At 42.8% G+C, this 21,391-nt stretch overlaps 1 protein-coding gene across 2 annotated transcripts in view; it reads left to right on the top strand.

Moving 5' to 3' along the window:
- The window catches only part of LOC126298495 (osmotic avoidance abnormal protein 3), a 349,861-nt gene that overhangs the window by 166,139 nt on the left and 162,331 nt on the right, over positions 1–21,391 (top strand). The window lies entirely within an intron of this gene.

Genomic DNA, 21,391 nt, shown 5'->3' with positions numbered 1-21,391 from the left:
CACGTGTCCGGAAATGACATCCAACGACGCTACAGAACGTCTAAATTATAGGCCCCAGCGCCTGCCACTAATCAGCCTTTCCGGCAGCAAATGTCACTTTTTACGCTGACGGAACGTAGGCGGGACGTCTCGCACTGTTGTTTGTTATGCAGTGATGTCGACTGATTGCCACGATCGCCAGTGGAGTATTTAGAGCTAGCCGCTGTGTAGAAATGTCTTATCAACTACGAATACGATGTCTGTTGCCGTGGTGGATGACGGTTTGGATACGAATTTCCATCAGCAGTTCGTTTTTCTTCTGGAGCCTTCTACAATTGCAGACTTTTTCTGTGCATAGGCGACATATGAACTGCAGATGTAAACCCGTATCCGAAACCGTCATCTTTCAAGGCAACAGAACATAGCGTTCATGGGAGTCAAGGACTGTCTACACTGGCGATTGTGGGAATCAGTCGCGATCACTGGAGAACAAACAACAATGCGAGACGTTCCGCCTACGATCCGGTAGTGTACAAGTTTACGTTTACTGCCTAGTGACAGGCGCCAGCGCCTATAGCTTCTACGCTCTCTAGCGTCGTTGGATGACTTTCCGGACACGGGTTCCTATCCTCTTTCGTTCCTCAAGACACCCTCTACAACTCCTCGAACTTTGTCGCAACATTCCTGGGACAACCTGTATAATTAAATAAGTCCGTAATAAAGTACACACTTAGCAACGCCTTTAGACTAATGGTTGTTCACAGTATACTGTGAAAATATCACTCTAGAACCAGGGGAGAGATGTCTTCAATTTTCGGAAATATATCGGGTAAGACCCCATGAACCATGGACTTTGCCGTTGGTGGGGAGGCTTGCGTGCCTCAACGATACAGATAGCCGTACCGTAGGTGCAACCACAACGGAGGGGTATCTATTGAGAGGTCAGACAAACGTGTGGTTCCTGAAGAGAGGCAGCAGCCTTTTCAGTACTTGCAGGGGCAACAGTCTGGATGATTGACTGATCTGGCCCTGTAACACTAACCAAAACGGCCTTGCTGTTTTGGTACTGCGAACGGCTGAAAGCCAGGGGAAACTACAGCCGTAATTTTTCCCGAGGGCATGCAGCTTTACTGTATGATTAAATGATGATGGCGTCCTCTTGGGTAAAATATTCCGGAGGTAAAATAGTCCCCCATTCGGATCTCCGGGCGGGGACTACTCAGGAGAACGTCGTTATCAGGAGAAAGAAAACTGGCATTCTACGGATCGGAGCGTGGAATGTCAGATCACTTAATCGGGCAGGTAGGTTAGAAAATTTAAAAAGGGAAATGGATAGGTTAAAGTTAGATATAGAGGGAATTAGTGAAGTTCGGTGGCAGGAGGAACAAGACTTTTGGTCAATTGAGTACAGGGTTATAAACACAAAATCAAATAGGGGTAATGCAGGAGTAGGTTTAATAATGAATAGGAAAATAGGAATGCGGGTAAGGTACTACAAACAGCATAGTGAACGCATTATTGTGGCCAAGATAGATACGAAGCCCACACCTACTACAGTAGTACAAGTTTATATGCCAACTAGCTCTGCAGATGACGAAGAAATTGAAGAAATGTATGATGAGTTAAAAGAAATTATTCAGGTAGTGAAGGGAGACGAAAATTTGATAGTCATGGGTGACTGGAATTCGACAGTAGGAAAAGGGAGAAAAGAAAACATAGTAAGTGAATATGGATTGGGACTAAGAAATGAAAGAGGAAGCCGTCTGGTAGAATTTTGCACAGAGCATAACTTAATTATAGCTAACACTTGGTTCAAGAATCGTAAAAGAAGGTTGTATACATGGAAGAATCGTGGAGATACTAAAAGGTATCAGATAGATTATATAATGGTAAGACAGAGATTTAGGAACCAGGTTTTAAATTGTAGGACATTTCCAGGGGCAGATGTGGACTCTGACCACAATCTATTGGTTATGAACTGTAGATTAAAACTGAAGAAATTGCAAAAAGGTGGGAATTTAAGGAGATGGGACCTGGATAAACTGATTAAACCAGATGTTGTACAGAGTTTCAGGGAGAGCATAAGGGAACAATTGACAGGAATGGGAGAAAGAAATACAGTAGAAGAAGAATGGGTAGCTCTGAGGGATGAAGTAGTGAAGGTAGCAGAGGATCAAGTAGGTAAAAAGACGAGGGCTAGTGGAAATCCTTGGATAACAGAAGAAATACGAATTTAATTGATGAAAGGAGAAAATATAAAAATGCAGTAAATGAAGCAGGCAAAAAGGAATACAAACGTCTCAAAAATGAGATCGACAGGAAGTGCAAAATGGCTAAGCAGGCATGGCTAGAGGACAAATGTAAGGATGTAGAGGGTTATCTCACTAGGGGTAAGATAGATACAGCCTACAGGAAAATTAAAGAGACCTTTGGAGAAAAGAGAGCCACTTGTATGAATATCAAGAGCTCAGATGGAAACCTAGTTCTAAGCAAAGAGGGGAACGCAGAAAGGTGGATGGAGTATATAGAGGGTCTATACAAGGGCGATTTACTTGAGGACAATATTATGGAAATGGAAGAGGATGTAGATGAAGATGAAATGGGAGATACGATACTGCGTGAAGAGTTTGACAGAGCACTGAAAGACCTGAGTCTAAACAAGGCCCCAGGAGTAGACAACATCCCATTAGAACTACTGACGGCCTTAGGAGAGCCAGTCCTGACAAAACTCTACCGTCTGGTGAGCAAGATGTACGAGACAGGCGAAATACCCTCAGACTTCAAGAAGAATATAATAATTCCAATCCCAAAGAAAGCAGGTGTTGACAGATGTGAAAATTACCGAACTATCAGTTTAATAAGCCACAGCTGCAAAATACTAGCGCGAATTATTTACAGACGAATAGAAAAACTGGTAGAAACCGACCTCGGGGAAGATCAGTTTGGATTCCGTAGAAATGTTGGAACACGTGAGGCGATACTGACCTTACGACTTATCTTAGAAGAAAGAGTAAGGAAAGGCAAACCTACGTTTCTAGCATTTGTTGACTTAGAGAAAGCTTTTGACAATGTTGACTGGAATACTCTCTTTCAAATTCTAAAGGTGGCAGGGGTAAAATACAGGGAGCGAAAGGCTATTTACAATTTGTACAGAAACCAGATCTCAGTTGTAAGAGCAGAGGGGCATGAAAGGGAAGCAGTGGTTGGGAAGGTAGTGAGACAGGGTTGTTGCCTCTCCCCGATGTTATTCATTCTGTATATTGAGCAAGCAGTAAAGGAAACAAAAGTAAAATTTGGAGTAGGTATTAAAATCCAGGGAGAGGAAATAAAAACTTTGAGGTTCGCCGATGACATTGTAATTCTGTCAGAGACGGCAAAGGACTTGAAAGAGCAGTTGAACGGAATGGACAGTGTCTTGAAAGGAGGGTATAAGATGAACATCAACAAAAGCAAAACAAGGATAATGAAATGTAGTCGAATTAAGTCGGGTGATGCTGAGGGAATTAGATTAGGAAATTAGACCCTTAAAGTACTAAAGGAGTATTGCTATTTGGGGAGCAAAATAACTGATGATGGTCGAAGTAGAGAGGATATAAAATGTAGACTGGCAATGGCAAGGAAAGCGTTTCTGAAGAAGAGAAATTTGTTAAGATCGGGTGTAGATTTAAGTGTCAGGAAGCCGTTTCTGAAAGTATTTGTATGGAGTGTAGCCATGTATGGAAGTGAAACATGGACAATAAATAGTTTGGACAAGAAGAGAATAGAAGCTTTTGAAATGTGGTGCTACAGAAGAATGCTGAAGATTAGGTGGGTAGATCACGTAACTAATGAGGAGGTATTGAATAGGATTGGGGAGAAGAGAAGTTTGTGGCACAACTTAACTAGAAGAAAGGATCGGTTGTTAGGACATGTCCTGAGGCATCAAGGGATCACAAATTTAGCATTGGAGGGCAGTGTGGAGGGTAAAAATCGTAGAGGGAGACCAAGAGATGAAGGAGCTTGCACAGGATAGATTAGCATGGAGAGCTGCATCAAACCAGTCTTAGGACTGAAGACCACAACAACAACAGCAACAACAATCGGGTAGGAGTCTCTTGAGCTTTCTGCATGTCTATCAGAGGATGGATACAATTTATTCAGCGTACAGTGAAGCACTGGTTTATTTTAGTTGTATATAGTGCTGAGAATCTCCAGACCTCAAATAGCAAAATTTCTCCCTTAACTACAATGTAGAACATATGCTAAACTCTGTCTAAGTCTCTCCTTCTGCTGTACCATCTGGATCTCTCTCTCTCTCTCTCTCTCTCTCTCTCTCTCTCTCTCTCTCTCTCTCTCTCTCTCTCTCCCTCTCCCTCTCTTTCTCTCGCTTGCTCTCTGCAGCAGTACAAAAAAGCATGAAAGATACTGTTGGTAAAAACTAGAAATATGTTGAGATATGGACCACCTCGTTGTAGGATAGCAATGTTTCTATTAACACTACGTGGGTGTTCCGTGTGGTTCCCACCATCTGTTACACATCCTGCAACTCTCTTCCTAAACCAGAGCGAGGTGGTGCAATAGTGAACGGTTAGACTGCATTCATGGGACTGGTGGTTCAAATCCTCACACAACCTTCCATATTTTCGTATTCCATGGTTTCCCTAACTAGTTCAAGGCAAGTGCTGGAATGTTTCCTTCCCCATCGTTTAAACAATTGGAGGTTGAGCTACATCTCTATTGATCTCGTCACTGATGGGACGCTAAACACAACATTCTTTCCTCCCCTTCCTCAAAGAATCACGAACTCGTGCAGACACAAATGGTTGCCGTGGATTGGGACATCTCCATGGGATACGCTAGAATAAGATAGGCACATTGACGAGCCGGCCGCGGTGGTCTCGCGGTTCTAGGCGCTCAGTCCGGAGCCGCGCGACTGCTACGGTCGCAGGTTCGAATCCTGCCTCGGGCATGGATGTTTGTGATGTCCTTAGGTTAGTTAGGTTTAAGTAGTTCTAAGTTCTAGGGGACTGATGACCTAAGATGTTAAGTCCCATAGTGCTCAGGGCCATTTGAACCACACTGCCGACATGTGTGGCACACTTCAAAACCCATAAATAGCTGCGTGGCCTGAAATCCAAGGGATTAAGGTCAGGTGAACGTCTTGCTACTAGATCTCCACGAGTATTCCATCATTCACATAACATTTGGATTAAATGTTGTCATACGTGGCGTAGAAAATAGAGTGGTGCCCGTTGTACACAAGCCACATCCCTAGTGTCTCTCCAAGGGTAACGTTCTCCAATAGTGCCTGCAATTTATCGCGCAGAACTTTTTGATTAAAAGCACTTGTTGACGTGTCCAGTAAAGTTTATGACCCCGAAAGTCTATTACAATTCTCAACCAAATATTGATACTAAAGCAAATAAAGCGAACCTGATAACTTGCTCGTGAATTTGCAAATGTCCACAAGTGTAAATTTTGGTATTTTACTGTGTGAACGTAGTGTAGAGGAGCGGCCATAAGAAGAGGCCTATTGCCGAAATCCGATCGCTTGCCAACACCCGAAATCTCAGTACTTACGCCTTACCAGCGCCTCTGTAACTGCGGCCCAGGCCCTGGGGCAATAACCGGGGTTTCGAGGCATTTCGACGGCGTTTGGCGGGCCACATACGTGACGTCAACCGCAACAAAAAATTCCTCACCTTATATGAAAGCAGTTCGCTCGGGAAGACTGGGCATATCGACATAGCCAGGCTACGAATTGGCGACCGCTGGGTTGCCTATCTTAAAAGTACATCAAATATTTTCTGGGCCAATTTTATTTTTCTCGTCCTACTTAATCCTTCCGCTGGCTTCATGTCCCGCTCAGCGTTAAATCATAATTATAGCTGTAATTACGTCTTTCATTCGATTTTTGTTTCCCGATCTATTTGGTCCTTTTTCTCCGGCCTCCATCGCTCGCTGCGCAACGCTCTAGTTTTGAAAAATTATCGCATGAATAGTCTGCGTCACTCTGCCGTAACTCCAAACTGGTCAGACACACTGAGTTTCCTTTTCGAATCGCATTGAAAGTTAGCTTTGAAATTCCTATTTAGTTTACCAAAAGCATGCCTGACCAGTTCTACATTTCATTCTATTTCTTTTGCTCTCCATCCAGTCACTCTCTTCACCTGCCCTAAATTTTTTAAAAAATAGTTCGATGTCTCTGTGGCATAATGTTAATTTGTGTAACTTTTTCTTCGATGTGTTGATAATACATTATTGTAGTTTTATTACATTTCATTATTAGCCTTACTTTCAAACTTCTTCCATTCGTTGTTGTAGCGTATCTGCACCAGGAACATACATACAACGTCATCAGCAATCGAAAGTGATTCACGTATGTTCACATATTCCTTCAAGATTTCGCGAGTTTAAGGACCTTACAGGATTTCAGAGAGTATTTGTGATGTTATGGAATATGTTTTCCTGGCTTATACGTCGTTCAGAATACTAACATAATTATGTGAAATCAATGCCTTTTTTTCTCAAGGTCTGCTGGTACAAACTTTCTTGAAACTGAGTCAAAAACTTTTCAAAATCTACGAATCTCAGATAAAGTAGTAATTGATACTCACTGCTCCGTTCTATAATACTGTTTATTGTGCTATTAATTTGCCAGTTTCAAATCTCAATTTCCCTCTATGCGGCTGGTGATAATTTTAGTGCATATCTTGCACATTACGGTGGAAAGTCTGATAGGTCTTCAGTTTTTTGTCTTGTCTGTCTCCTTTTATATGAAGTAGAATAATTACAACATTGTTTCAGTTCTGGGGAATTTTTGCAAGCTCCTTTTGTATTACTTTGCCTCTAGTTTTAACAATTTTCATTGGAACTCCATCACCTCTAGGAGCCTTTCCTTTCTTCTTGCCTCGAATGGATTTGTGCAGATTATCTGTCTTTATCCGGGAAACGACTTGTCCATTATTATCTGTGTTTCTGAAACATATCTTAATGTTTGTACAGTTTTCTCTCGTATATTCGTTACTGTACCTTCCGACACCTTAACTGAGGGAATTTGGTGTTTAACTAACATAAGTTTTTGTTTTATTTTGCTTGGATACCTTTTGTTTCCAACTGAAGACTTGTGCGGAAAAAAGGGCTAACCCTCAAATGTAACAGCTTAGAGAGAAGTGTTGCCGTGTGTTGCCGTCCTCATCCCTAAATATCACATTAGGATATTTAGGGTTGAGATCAGTGTCAAATTTGATACGTCCCGTACCCAGAAACAGGTGGCAACACTTATCTCTAAGTTTTTACACTCGAGGGTTACCCCGTTTTTCTGGACATGTCTTCAATTTTTTGCATTAACAAATTTTCATTGTCTTTCCTCAGATCCTCTAGAAGGCATTATCGAATAGTTCTCTCTAATTTAGCGTATTATACAATATTCCTACTATCATTTATTTAAAGTTCTCTCCTTTTATTTAATATTAGCAGCATTCCATTTGAGAATTTCTTCCTTCTGCTTTCTTCACAAATGCAATATGTTTTGCTGTTTTCATAAGTACCTTTCTCAGATAACTGGCCCTTTCGTCTACGTAGATATAACGTCCATTTTCTAATATACTGGAATTAAAGCTTAATTTAATCTAGTATTTCTCATGTTCGTGAACAGTCTCATCTACATTTCCGATTTTCTGCCTAAGTATGTTGTTTCCTTACAGCTATGTATCCGTTCTCACTCTGCGTCTAACTGGATTATGATCACATGAAATCACAAAGTGATTTAGGACCGTCACACCCGATCCACTTCCTTAGCTATTTCATAAAATATAATCAAGTTCATTTTTATTTTACCAAACCCAGTTGCTTCTTCAGCAATAATACAGAGGAGTAAAAAATATCGTTCTTCTCGGCAAATTCTATTAATGTATTAACTTTGTCATTTCCACTATTATACCCTACGTTTCATACCGAGGACGCTTTCTTTAGTTCTTGTCCTACGTTTGTATTTAAATGACGCATTCTCCTCTTGTAACGACATTTATGTCATTTAGCAATTCCTGTAACTATTACTGTAAAATATTATACCTTCTCATGAGAATGGCAGAAAATTGGAGCATAAACTTGAATAATTTACACTAATTATATTATGTTTACTTTCAAATCATTTCTTACTATTCTGTTTGAGAGTCCTTCGATACCTGTAAAATTCTTCTAGCTCACAATGAAACCTACATTCGAATTTCCTCCTTGATCTGTTCCTCCAAAATGAAACACAGATCTTCGTTGTAATAAAATGTTTTTACTGTATTGGTGATTACTATATCCCATTTGATGTTATTTGACTGCTCTTCAAAGTCCGTTAACCAATCTTCAGATCGTAAGGATTTTAAATTTACTGTTGGTGGATAAAAAGAAGTGGAGTATATGGAATGTATGTGTCAGTTTTTAGTTAGGCAATCTTCCTGTAGCTAGGAGAGGGTACAGAAATAGCTGCGTGTGCCCCATTGCTTAAGGCCATTGCCTGGTTCTGCCGCCGCCCATATACTTGTATACATTTGTGCAGTGTCTGTTTATGACACTGTCTGTACAGTTCGATGCAATGTTCCTTCGGATATCCATACATATCCGAACAGGCATTGCTGGCGATCCAAGTGACAGTCTGAAGGGTTCTGATATACAGAAAGCTATTTACACTTACAGCGAGAATGTACTTAATTCATTAGATAATAAATTACAGGCTACTGGCATTTTCTGTGAGCTGTCAAAAGCTTTTGACTGTGTGAACCACAGCATTCTCCTAAGTAAATTATTGTGGTGTCACCGGCAATGCTGCGAAATGGTTTGAGTCTTATCTATCTAACAGGAAACAAATGTGTCGTTGCGAAATACCTGTGCAGTAAGCAGTCAGTCTTCATCTGACTGGGAATTAATTAGATGTAGTGTCTCTCAAAGTTCCATTTTGGGTCCATTGCTTTTACTTGTGTATATTAATGACTTCTCGTCTGTTACATTGCCAGATGTTAAGTTTGTTTTGTTTGCAGATGATACAAACATTACAATAAGTAGCAAGCCAAGTATAGATTTAGAAATAGCTGCTAATCAAGTTTTCACTTACATTAATAAGTGATTTATAACTAATTCGTTGTCATTAAATTTTGAGAAGACCCACTATATGCAGTTCAGAACCTGTAAGAGATTTCCTTTCAGCATTAGTATAACGTATGAAGACATGCAGATTGAAGAGGTTGACAGTGTTAAATTTCTGCGATTACAACTCGATAATAAATTCAGTTGGGAAGGGCATACCACAGAATTGCTTAAGAGCCAAAACAAGTCTGTATTTGCCTTGAGAATTATGTCAGATGTAGGAGATATAAATATAAAAAAACTTGCATACTTTGCTTACCTTCATTCTATTATGTCGTATGGGATCATATTCTGGGGCAACTCATCAAACCGAGCCAAAGTTTTTAAGGTGCAAAAATGTGTGATAAGAATCATTTGTGGTGTAAATTCAAGAACATCTTGTAGAAACCTGTTCAAGGAACTTTGTATTCTAACCACTGATTCTCAGTATAATTATTCCTTAATGAAATTTGTTGCAAGTAATACATCTCTATTTCTAACCAATAGCTCAGTACACAGTATCAATACTAGTAATAAGAAGAATCTACATAAAGGCCTAAAATCACTTACCTTGGTCCAAAAAGAGGTCCAGTACTCAGGAATACACATTATTAATAAATTGCCAGCAACCATTAAGAACTTGATTTCAGGTAAAGCACGGTTTAAACAGAGTTTTAAAGACTTTTTGATAGGCAACTCCTTCTACTCCATAGTTGAATATCTTAACAGAGACTGTTAAGTCAGCTTAAGTAAAACTATCTGTTAGATTTCAGTTTCGACAACAGTTGGTCACAACAGTCAAGATTAGGTATTTTGCGTATGATAAATTTATTAATAGTGGATAACAGTGTTTCACACTGGCAGTGTGTTAATTCTGTAAATATTGGCTGTCCCAGTTCACTGCATTGTATTAACTTATTTTCGACTACCTCCTGACAAATGATCAGGGTAGTAAGTGTTATATTCAAATGTTTTATGTTTTTATGTCATACTTTCTGACATGTTCTACACCCACGAGAATCATCTCATTTTTTGGGTCTATGGAACGAAAATGAAATCTAATCTAATCTAAAAGGATAGCGATATTTAAGCATGAAACGTATTAGTAAACTATGAATACGGTACCACAACATTTATACAATTTGCTGGAAACATATGCAGGCATATCCGAAAGAACATTACATCGAACTATAGAGATATTATGAGATACAGATACTTCACTAATATATTTCAAGCCAAAGTCCACGCAAAGTGACGAGAAAAATAAATAAGTCTCTCTTCATGCGGGAATCACATAACTGTGCAAGTACTATGGGGAGCAGATACTAGGGCTTATGGAGAGTTGGGGCGATTCTGGAAGAGTGTTCGGATAGCAGAAGTGACTAAGGCAACCACACGCGACAAGCGGAAAATGCAGTTTAGAGTCCCGCTCCGGCACAAATTTTCGTATGTTTCCAGTAAAATGTATAGCTGTTGTGGTACCGTATCTATAATTTATGAATGCATTTCATGGATACGCTTTCACCCGGACCGGAGTACGAACGTCCTGGGAACTCGTACGTGTTAGCAGCGCCTCCGACAACCATACCCTTGGCACACTGGCCTGCGAAGCTCGAAGGGTTTTGCAAGACACGTAAACAGCGCTGAATCTTGGCAGAGCTATTCTCACAGAAATCTCGGCGCGGGACAGCATGTTTCTAAATCCCAGAACCTGGGATCAACACAACCAGTTCGCATTCGAATCACATGCCAGCAGAGCACTGAAAACTATTTTGTCATTTACTAATACGTCAATCATCGGGTGACTCGTAACGTATTCTAGAGGGTCGCAGACACTGAGTGCGTCGACTGACCACACAGTCTGCATGCGAGTTGGTAAGCAGTCCATTCATACTTTACCTCTACCCAACGATGTGGCAAGACAGTTATCGGATGAGTGCTGACGCAAGCACGGCTGAATGTGTCTGACCACTTGCTTAGTCAGCCTTCACGCCTCGGAATGCTCTGTAGTGCGAAATTCCACGTTGTGACGTTACGAAGCTCGACCAGTTCCTCGCCGACTAACACTATCATATCGCGTATGAGGACGGCCTTAGACTTGCTCATATATCAAAATATGAGTGACATTCAGTAGCTAGATAATAAGGTAATACAAAAACAATGAACCAATTCAAACAAACAGGAAATCTACTTATAGAAGTAAGTTGAATGGTATTCATATTCTTTGTTTCTTTGTGGAACAACTGAAATAGAAACAAGTATACAATGCCTTCCGCAAACAAGCTATGAAGCGAAAATGGGCAATCTGTTCGATCATTATCGCTCAATTCGTTAGGGTGTTGACGTTGCTTGCACTACCTATACAACACACTTATTTAAATAAATACAGGATGGTCCTTTGATCGTGACCGGGCCAAATACCTCACGAAATAAGCGTCAAACGAAAAAACTACAAAGAACGAAACTTGTCTACCTTGAGGGGGAAACCAGATGGCGCTATGGTTGGCCCGCTAGATGGCGCTGCCATAGGTCAAACGGATATCAACTGCGTTTTTTTACAATAGGAACCCCCATTTTTATTACGTATTCGTGTAGTACGTAAAGAAATATTAATGTTTTAGTTGGACCACTTTTTTCGCTTTGTGATAGATGGCGCTGTAATAGTCACAAACATGTGGCTCACAATTTTAGACAAACAGGTGGTTCAAAATGGCTCTGAGCACTATGGGACTTAACTTCTGAGGTCATCAGTCCCCTAGAACTTAAAACTACTTAAACCTAACTAACCTAAGGACATCACACACATTCATGCGCGAGGCGGGATTCGAACCTGCGACCGTACCGGTCGCGCAGTTCCAGACTGTAGCGCCTAGAACCGCTCGACCACCCTGGCCGACAAACAGATGGTAACAGGTAGGTTTTATAAATTAAAATACAGAACGTAGGTACTTTTGAACACTTTATTTCGGTTGTTAGAATGTGATTCATGTACCTTTGTGAACTTATCATTTCTGAGAACGCATGCTGTTACAGCGTGATTACCTGTAAATACCACATCAATGCAATAAATGCTCAAAATGATGTCCGTCAACCTCAATGCATTTGACAATACGTGTAACGACATTCCTCTCAACAGCGAGTAGTTCGCCTTCCGTAATGTTCGCACATGCATTGACAATGCGCTTACGCATGTTGTCAGGCGTTGTCGGTGGTTCACGATAGAAAATATCCTTCATCTTTCCCCACGGAAAGAAATCCGGGGGCGTCAGATCCGGTGTACGTGCGGGCCATGGTATGGTGCTTCGACTACCAATCCACCTGTCATGAAATATGCTATTCAATTCCGCTCCAACCGAACGCGAGCTATGTGCCGGACATCCATCATGTTGGAAGTACATCGCCATTCTGTCATGCAGTGAAACATCTTGTAGTAACATCGGTAGAACATTACGTGGGGAATCAGCATACATTGCACCATTCAGATTGCCATCGATAAAATGGGGGCCAATTATCCTTCCTCAGATAATGCCGCACCATACATTAACCCGCCAAGGTCGCTGATGTTCCACTTGTCGCAGCCATCGTGGATTTTCTGTTGCCCAGTAGTGCATATTATGCAGGTTTACGTTACCGCTGTTGGTGAATGACGCTTCGTCGCTAAATAGAACGCGTGCAAAAAATCTGTCATCGACCCGTAATTTCTCTTGTGCTCTGTGGCAGAACTGTACACGACGTTCAAAGTCGTCGCCATGCAATTCCCGGTGCATAGAAATATGGTACGGGTGCAATCGATGTTGATGTAGCATTTCCAACACCGCCGTTTCTGAGATTCCCTATTTTCGCGCAATTTGTCTGCTACTGCTGTGCGGATTAGCCGCGACAGCAGCTAAAACACCTACTTGGGCATCATCATTTGTTGCAGCTCGTGGTTGACGTTTCACATGTGGCTGAACACTTCCTGTTTCTTTAAATAACGTAACTATCCGGCGAACGGTCGGACACTTGGATGATGTCGTCCAGGACGCCGAGCAGCATACATTGCACACGCCCGTTGGGCATTTTGATCACATTAGCCACACATCAACACGATATCACCCTTTTCCGCAATTGGTAAACGGTCCATTTTAACACGGGTAATGTACACTCCTGGAAATTGAAATAAGAACACCGTGAATTCATTGTCCCAGGAAGGGGAAACTTTATTGACACATTCCAGGGGTCAGATACATCACATGATCACACTGACAGAACCACAGGCACATAGACACAGGCAACAGAGCATGCACAATGTCGGCACTAGTACAGTGTATATCCACCTTTCGCAGCAATGCAGGCTGCTGTTCTCCCATGGAGACGATCGTAGAGATGCTGGATGTAGTCCTGTGGAACGGCTTGCCATGCCATTTCCACCTGGCGCCTCAGTTGGACCAGCGTTCGTGCTGGACGTGCAGACCGCGAGAGACGACGCTTCATCCAGTCCCAAACATGCTCAATGGGGACAGATCCGGAGATCTTGCTGGCCAGGGTAGTTGATTTACACCTTCTAGAGCACGTTGGGTGGCACGGGATACATGCGGACGTGCATTGTCCTGTTGGAACAGCAAGTTCCCTTGCCGGTCTAGGAATGGTAGAACGATGGGTTCGATGACGGTTTGGATGTACCGTGCACTATTCAGTGTCCCCTCGACGATCACCAGAGGTGTACGGCCAGTGTAGGAGATCGCTCCCCACACCATGATGCCGGGTGTTGGCCCTGTGTGCCTCGGTCGTATGCAGTCCTGATTGTGGCGCTCACCTGCACGGCGCCAAACACGCATACGACCATCATTGGCACCAAGGCAGAAGCGACTCTCATCGCTGAAGACAACACGTCTCCATTCGTCCCTCCATTCACGCCTGTCGCGACACCATTGGAGGCGGGCTGCACGATGTTGGCGTGAGCGGAAGACGGCCTAACGGTGTGCGGGACCGTAGCCCAGCTTCATGGAGACGGTTGCGAATGGTCCTCGCCGATACCCCAGGAGCAACAGTGTCCCTAATTTGCTGGGAAGTGGCGGTGCGGTCCCCTACGGCACTGCGTAGGATCCTACGGTCTTGGCGTGCATCCGTGCGTCGCTGCGGTCCGGTCCCAGGTCGACGGGCACGAGCACCTTCCGCCGACCACTGGCGACAACATCGATGTACTGTGGAGACCTCACTCCCCACGTATTGAGCAATTCGTCCAACCCGGCCTCCCGCATGTCCACTATACGCCCTCGCTCAAAGTCCGTCAACTGCACATACGGTTCACGTCCACGCTGTCGCGGCATGCTACCAGTGTTAAAGACTGCGATGGAGCTCCGTATGCCACGGCAAACTGGCTGACACTGACGGCGGCGGTGCACAAATGCTGCGCAGCTAGCGCCATTCGACGGCCAACACCGCGGTTCCTGGTGTGTCCGCTGTGCCGTGCGTGTGATCATTGCTTGTACAGCCCTCTCGCAGTGTCCGGAGCAAGTATGGTGGGTCTGACACACCGGTGTCAATGTGTTCTTTTTTCCATTTCCAGGAGTGTATAACGAAGCAAATACCGTCCGCCCTGCTTAATGTTACGTGATACCACGTACTTCTACGTTTGTGACTATTACAGCGCCATCTACCATAATGCAAAAAAGTGGTCAAACTAAAACATTCATATTTCTTTAAGTACTAAACGAATATGTAGTAAAAAATTGTGGTTCCTATTTAAAAAACGCAGTTGATATCCGTTTGACCTGTGGCAGCGCCATCTAGCGGGCCAACCATAGCGCCATCTGTTTTCCCCCTTCAAGCTAGACGAGTTTCGTTCAGTGTAGTTTATTTGTTTGATGCTTATTTCGTGAGATATTTGGCCCGGTCACGATCAATAGACCACCCTGTATATGGAGATGGTATCTGTTCTATTGGACATGTCCAAAAGAACAGATACCATATTCATCTACATATAGTTAAGGCTCACCGGCCATTTGACCATCTTGTGCGGATGCACAAACAGTGCCCGACTCTTACGGGAACCACCAGTAAAGCCGTGAGTAATGAGAAAAATTGGCAGGGGCACTATGAATATAGTGTGGGACAATAAGTTGCGAATGTGGGTGTTACGGGAGGCGTGCCAGAGATAAGTCCCTGCAGTCGCACTATCCTCTGTGTCCTCTGTGGCTTAGGTGGATGGGAGCCGGCACGGTAGCTCAGGTAGCTCAGCGTGTTCGGTCATAGAGCTGGTTGGCCTCTGTAATAAAAAACTGATTGAAAGGATCAACAAACGAACTTTAACAGATGTCATATGACATTCGCAACGACCAAACGCAAAAAAAGGATCGTTAGAGCGTCTGCCATCTAAGCAGATCCCGGGTTCGCGTCCCGGCCGGGACACAGATTTTCAACTGTCCCCGTTGACTTACATCAACGTCTGTATGCAGCTAGGGGTATTCATTTCATTGTAATTTCACACTTATTTAAATTTCAATGTGTAAAAACACAATCATCGGACTGTATGACTGCAAAAGCGAACGATGACACAACCTTTTAATGAAAGTTTGCTTATTCTAGTAGTTTGCAATGTGCTGTTCCTAATACGATGGCAAAAAGGCCGTACTAACTACTATTTTTAAAAATTAATAATTGATACTGTCTTAGAAAATAGATTAAGGAAAGGCAAACCTACGCTTCTAGCATTTGTAGAAAGTTTTGACAATGTTAACTGGAATACTCTCTTTCAAATTCTGAGGGTGGCAGGGGTATAATACAGGGAGCGAAAGGCTATTTACAATTTGTACAGAAACCAGATGGCAGTTATGAGAGTCGAGGGGCATGAAAATGAAGCAGTGGTTGGGAAGTGAGTGAGACAGGGTTGTAGCCTATCCCCGATGTTATTCAATCTGTATATTGAGCAAGCAGTAAAGGAAACAAAAGAAAATACGGAGTAGGAATTAAAATCCATGGAGAAGAAATAAAAACTTTGAGATTCACCGATGACATTGTAGTTCTATCAGAGACAGCAAAGGATCTGGAAGAGCAGTTGAACGGAATGGCCAGTGTCTTGAAAGGAGGCTATAAGATGAACATCAACAAATGCAAATCGAGGAGAACGGAATGTAGTCGAATTAAACTGGGTGATGCTGAGGGAATTAGATTAGGAAATGAAATGCTTAAAATAGTGCTATTTGGGGAGCAAAATACCTGGGATAAGAAGAGAATAGAAGCTTTCGAAAAGTGTTGCTACAGAAGAATGACGAAGATTAGACGGGTAGATCACATAAATTATGAGGAGGTGTTGAATAGAATTGGGGAGAAGAGAAATCTGTGGCACAACTTGACTAGAAGAAGGGATCGGTTGATAGGACATACTCTGAGGCATCAAGGGATGACCGATTTAGTACTGGAGGGCAGCGTGGAGGGTAAAAATCGTAGAGGGAGGGTAAGAGATGAGTACACTAAACAGATTCAGAAGGATGTAGGTTGCAGTAGGTACTAGGTGATGAAGAAGCTTGCACACGATAGAGTAGCATGGAGAGCTGCATCAAACCAGTCTCTGAACTGAAGACCACAACGACAACTACACAACGGAAATTGTAACGATTTTGGTGATAGACGTTTCATACATTATCTGATCAAAAGTATCCGAACACCGCTATTCAATCCGAAATGGACCACTAGATGTCACGAGAGGTAGAACCGCCAGTATAAAACGAGCCAGGGCTTATTGCGTTCTCAGAAGACAAGCAGTAACAGCAGAAGTCTCGGTTAGGAGAGCTCTGTGGCTTAGATCGTGGTCTAGTAATTGGATATCACCTGAGTAACATGTCCTTCATGGGCATTTAGAACCTTATGAAGCTGCCAAAGTGGACCGTAGGTGATATTACTGTGAATTTGAGATGCGAAGGAACCACAACTAAACCAAGAACAAGCAGACTCCATGTACTGACGGACAAGGGTCCGTCGAACGTTGCGGAGAGTGGTTGTAAAAAATCACATGAGAAAAGCGGAAGGAATCACTCGAGAATTCGAAACTGCTTCCGGCAGTCCAGCCAGCATAATGGCTGTGTGTATGGAGTGAAAACGCATGGCATGTCATGGTCAAAGTTGTCCTCATAAACCACACACTTCTGTAGTCAAAGCTAAGCAACGCTTGAGGTGGTGTAAAGACAGTGGATGACTTGAAACGAGTGATTTGGGGTGATGAATCACGATATTCTCTGACACGTTCCGGTGGATGGGTTTGAATTTGGCGAATACCTGGAGAATTTAACTAACATCTTGTGTATCTACATCTACATTTATACTCCTCAAGCCACCCAACGGTGTGTGGCGGAGGGCACTTCACGTGCCACTGTCATTACCTCCCTTTCCTGTTCCATTCGTTCGTGGGAAGAACGACTGCCGGAAAGCCTCTCTAATTTTACATTCGTGATCTCCACGGGAGGTATAACTAAGGGGAAGCAATACACTCGATACCTCATCCAGAAACGCACCCTCTCGAAACCTGGACAGCAAGCTACACCGCGACGCAGTGCGCCTCTCTTGCAGTCTGCCACTTCAGTTTGCTAAACATCTCCGTAACGCTATCACGGCTACCAAATAACCCTGTGACGAAACGCGCCGCTCTTCTTTGGATCTTCTCTATCTCCTCTGTCAACCAGATCTGGTACGGATCCCACACTGATGAGCAATACTCAAGTATAGGTCGAACAAGTATTTTGTAAGCCACCTCCATTGTTGATGGACTACATTTACTAAGGACTCTCCCAATGAATCTCAACCTGGCAACCGCCTTACCAACAATTAATTTTATATGATCATTCCACTCCAGATCGTTCCGTACGCATACTCCCAGGTATTTCACAGAAGCAACTGCTACCAGTGTTTGTTCCGCTATCATATAATCATACAATAAAGGATCCTTCTTTCTATGTATTCGCAATACATTACATTTCTCTATTTTGAGGGTCAGTTGCCACTCCCTCCACTAAGTGCCTATCCGCTGCAGATCTTCCTGCATTTCGCTGCAGTTTTCTAATGCTGCAACTTCTCTGTATACTACAGCATCATCCGCTAAAAGCCGCATGGAACTTCCAACACTATCTACTAGGTCACTTATATATATTGTGAAAAGCAATGGCCCCATAACAGTCCCCTACGGCACGCCAGAGGTTACTTTAACGTCTGTAGACGTATCTCCATTGAGAACAACATGCTCTGTTCTGTTTGTTACAAACTCTTCAATCCAGCCACACACCTGGTCTGATATTCCATAGAATCTTACTTTGTTTATTAAGCGGCAGTGCGGAACTGTATCGAACGCTTGCGGAAGTCAAGGAAAATGGCATCTACCTGGGAGCCTGTATCTAATATTTTGTGGGCCACATGAACAAATAAAGCGAGTTGGGTCTCACACGATCGCTGTTTCCGGAATCCATGTTGATTCCTACAGAGTAGATTCTGGGTTTCCAGAAATGACATGATACGCGTGCAAAAAATATGTTCTAAAATTCTACAACAGATCGATGTCAGAGATATAGGCCTATAGTTTTGCGCATCTGCTCGACGACCCTTCTTGGTAACTGGAACTATCTGTGCTCTTTTCCAATCATTTGGAACCTTCGGTTCCTCTAGAGACTTGCGGTACACGGCTGTTAGAAGGGGGGCATGTTTTTTCGTGTTCTCTGTGTACAATCGAATTGGTATCCAGTCAGGTCCGATGGACTCTCCTGTGTTGAGCGAGTTGTGCAAAAAGTGAAGTACGGAGGAAATTGTGTTCCAATATGAGTGTAACTGTCGTGGTTAGGGTGTGGCCCCCTAACTGCACTTAAGAAAATCATAAATTGGGAAGGATATCAACATATTTTATAGCGCTATGTACTGCACGCAGCAGAGGAATAGTTCGAAAACGATTTGTAACAGAACAGTTTAAGAAGTTAGGCTGTTTGATGAGCCTCATGACTCGCTTTTTTACCAGTTAACTAGAATTTTCCTTGAAAATTTAGGTCGTGTCGGTAACTAACAAAGTGAGAGCTTTCAACACGCTGTCATAAAGCAGCTACCGAGGGTCAGTGGTTTGTGGACACTAACATTCCTGAAGTGACCTGGCCTGGCCAGAATCCTCACCTGCAACCAATGGAACACCTTGGGAATGAGTTACAACGTCGCCTTCACTCCAGACCCTGGCGTCCAACATAACTACCTTGTCTGGTTTCGGCTTTTGAGAAATCATGTTCTGCCATTGTTCCACAGACATTGAGACATCTCACTGAAAGTGTCCCCAGAGGAGTTCAAGTCGTCATAAACGAAAGGTGGTAGTGACACATCATATTAATGTGCTAATAATCTGAAGTTATTATTTTACTGAGAGTAGTTAGGCGGTTAGTATATGTCTTAAATATTATAATAAGCTATTTCGTTCTTCTTTATTATTAAAAGAAATGAAAGGGAAAGATAGTTTTCTTGTTGGACCTGAAACTCGAAAAATGATATTCAGTTCCAAGTTTGAATAAAAAGTGATCGTAAGTGACACATGAGCTTAGGTTTCATTGTTCTTAGGTAGCAAAAAGATCCATATTACATTTCTGTTGTAGTTAGGCTGTTTGACGAACCTCAAGATTCGCTTTTGGAAGAGTTACATAAAATTTACATTAAAAATCTGGGTCGTGTCAGTAACTAACAAAGTGAGCGCTTTCAACACGACATCAAAGTGATGTAAACACGCTATCACGGTCATTGGAGTAACAACGTGGTGGGAGGCTGCTGTTAGGCACTTCAGCGAAACGTACAATAGGCTATTCCACGCGGAAAAAGCTATACAAGACGCTTTAGGGGGAAGAGAGGAAAGAAATACAAACCAGTGGACAGACAATTCCAGTGAAATAAAGATGTGTTTTTCCCTCATATAAAACATATGTTCATACTGGAAAAATTCCAATTACACGTGATTTGCTAATGTTCTTGTTTATGAGATCGTGACACTAGAAACTGAGGTAAATATACGAATTCAGTGTCTACAACACCATGGGATTAAGCTTTTACTTAACAAAATTATTTTTTTCGTTGGCATGTATTGTCGCGCAGACCTTTGCGACACCACAGGACACTGCGGTCTTACCCGAAACAACCATGAGCTTTTCACATTTCTTCTACATTTCAATGTTTGTGTCTCCTTGGATCTCTCCCTCCTATTCCTTCCATTGCATTGGCCACGAAATCTTAAGCTGGTGCAGACTACGTCTCGACTGTATTGTAGAACGATTTAGAAGGATAAAAATATCGAAACACGGCGAGAAATGAGTACTTGAACATAAATGCAGATACTAGTCAAGCCTGCAGATTGTGATGTTGTATTTGACCACGGACGACACTTGTGCAATCTCCTCAACACGTTTGAAATGTCAGTCGTGGTCAGCACAGAGTTCTGTGTTGCTGTGATTGCATTATGGTGGAGGTAAGTGAATTCGAACGTGGACAAATTGTTGGTGCCCGTATGATCAGCGATACAAATGTCCGTAGCAGGAAAATGTGGTGCCGAAGCCATAAAGCCAGGTAGTGGGGCCGTGCGGTTCTAGGCGCTTCAGTCTGAAACCGCGTGACCGCTACGGTCGCAGGTTCGAATCCTGCCTCGGGCATGGATGTGTATGATGTCCTTAGGTTAGTTAGGTTTAAGTAGTTCTAAGTTCTAGTGGACTGATAATTTCAGATGTTAAGTCCCATAGTGCTCAGAACCATTTAAACCATTTTTGAAGCCATAAAACCTGGACTATGGAGAAGGAAGAAAGTCATTTGGGCCGATGAGTCTTTTTTCATACTGTTTCCAAATGTTGGAGGTGTGTTATCCCTAAGAGTGAAAGAAGGTGGATGTGCGATGATTTATGGGCAGCCATGACGTGGTATTCAATGGGTCCCATGGTTAATCTCCAAGGTGGCAGTAGTGCCAAGGGTTATGTGATCATTGAGGATGATCAAGTTCATCTCATGATACAATGCTTGTTCCCCAATGGTAAGGCTGTGTTCCAAGACGACAAGCCACGGATCCACACAGCTCGCATCGCCCAGAACTGGTTTTTTGGGCACGAGACGAATTGTAGCATCTAACTCGCAGACCACAACCACCAGATCTTGAGTCTTTATGGTCTGCTTTGGAGAGAAGGCTGTGTGATCGCTATTCTCTTCTCCCATTGTTACCTGGACTTGCCACCATTTTGCAGGAAGAATGGTATAAGATTACCTTGAGAACCATACAGGACCTGTATTTATCCATTCCGAGACGACTGGAAGTTGCTTTGAATGTCAGTGGATTTCCTACACCTTATCAGGT

This window comes from Schistocerca gregaria, chromosome X, assembly GCF_023897955.1.
Source record: "Schistocerca gregaria isolate iqSchGreg1 chromosome X, iqSchGreg1.2, whole genome shotgun sequence".
Lineage (NCBI taxonomy): Eukaryota > Metazoa > Arthropoda > Insecta > Orthoptera > Acrididae > Schistocerca > Schistocerca gregaria.
Note: the sequence above shows the minus strand (reverse complement) of the source record. Positions and strands in the feature narration are given on the sequence as shown.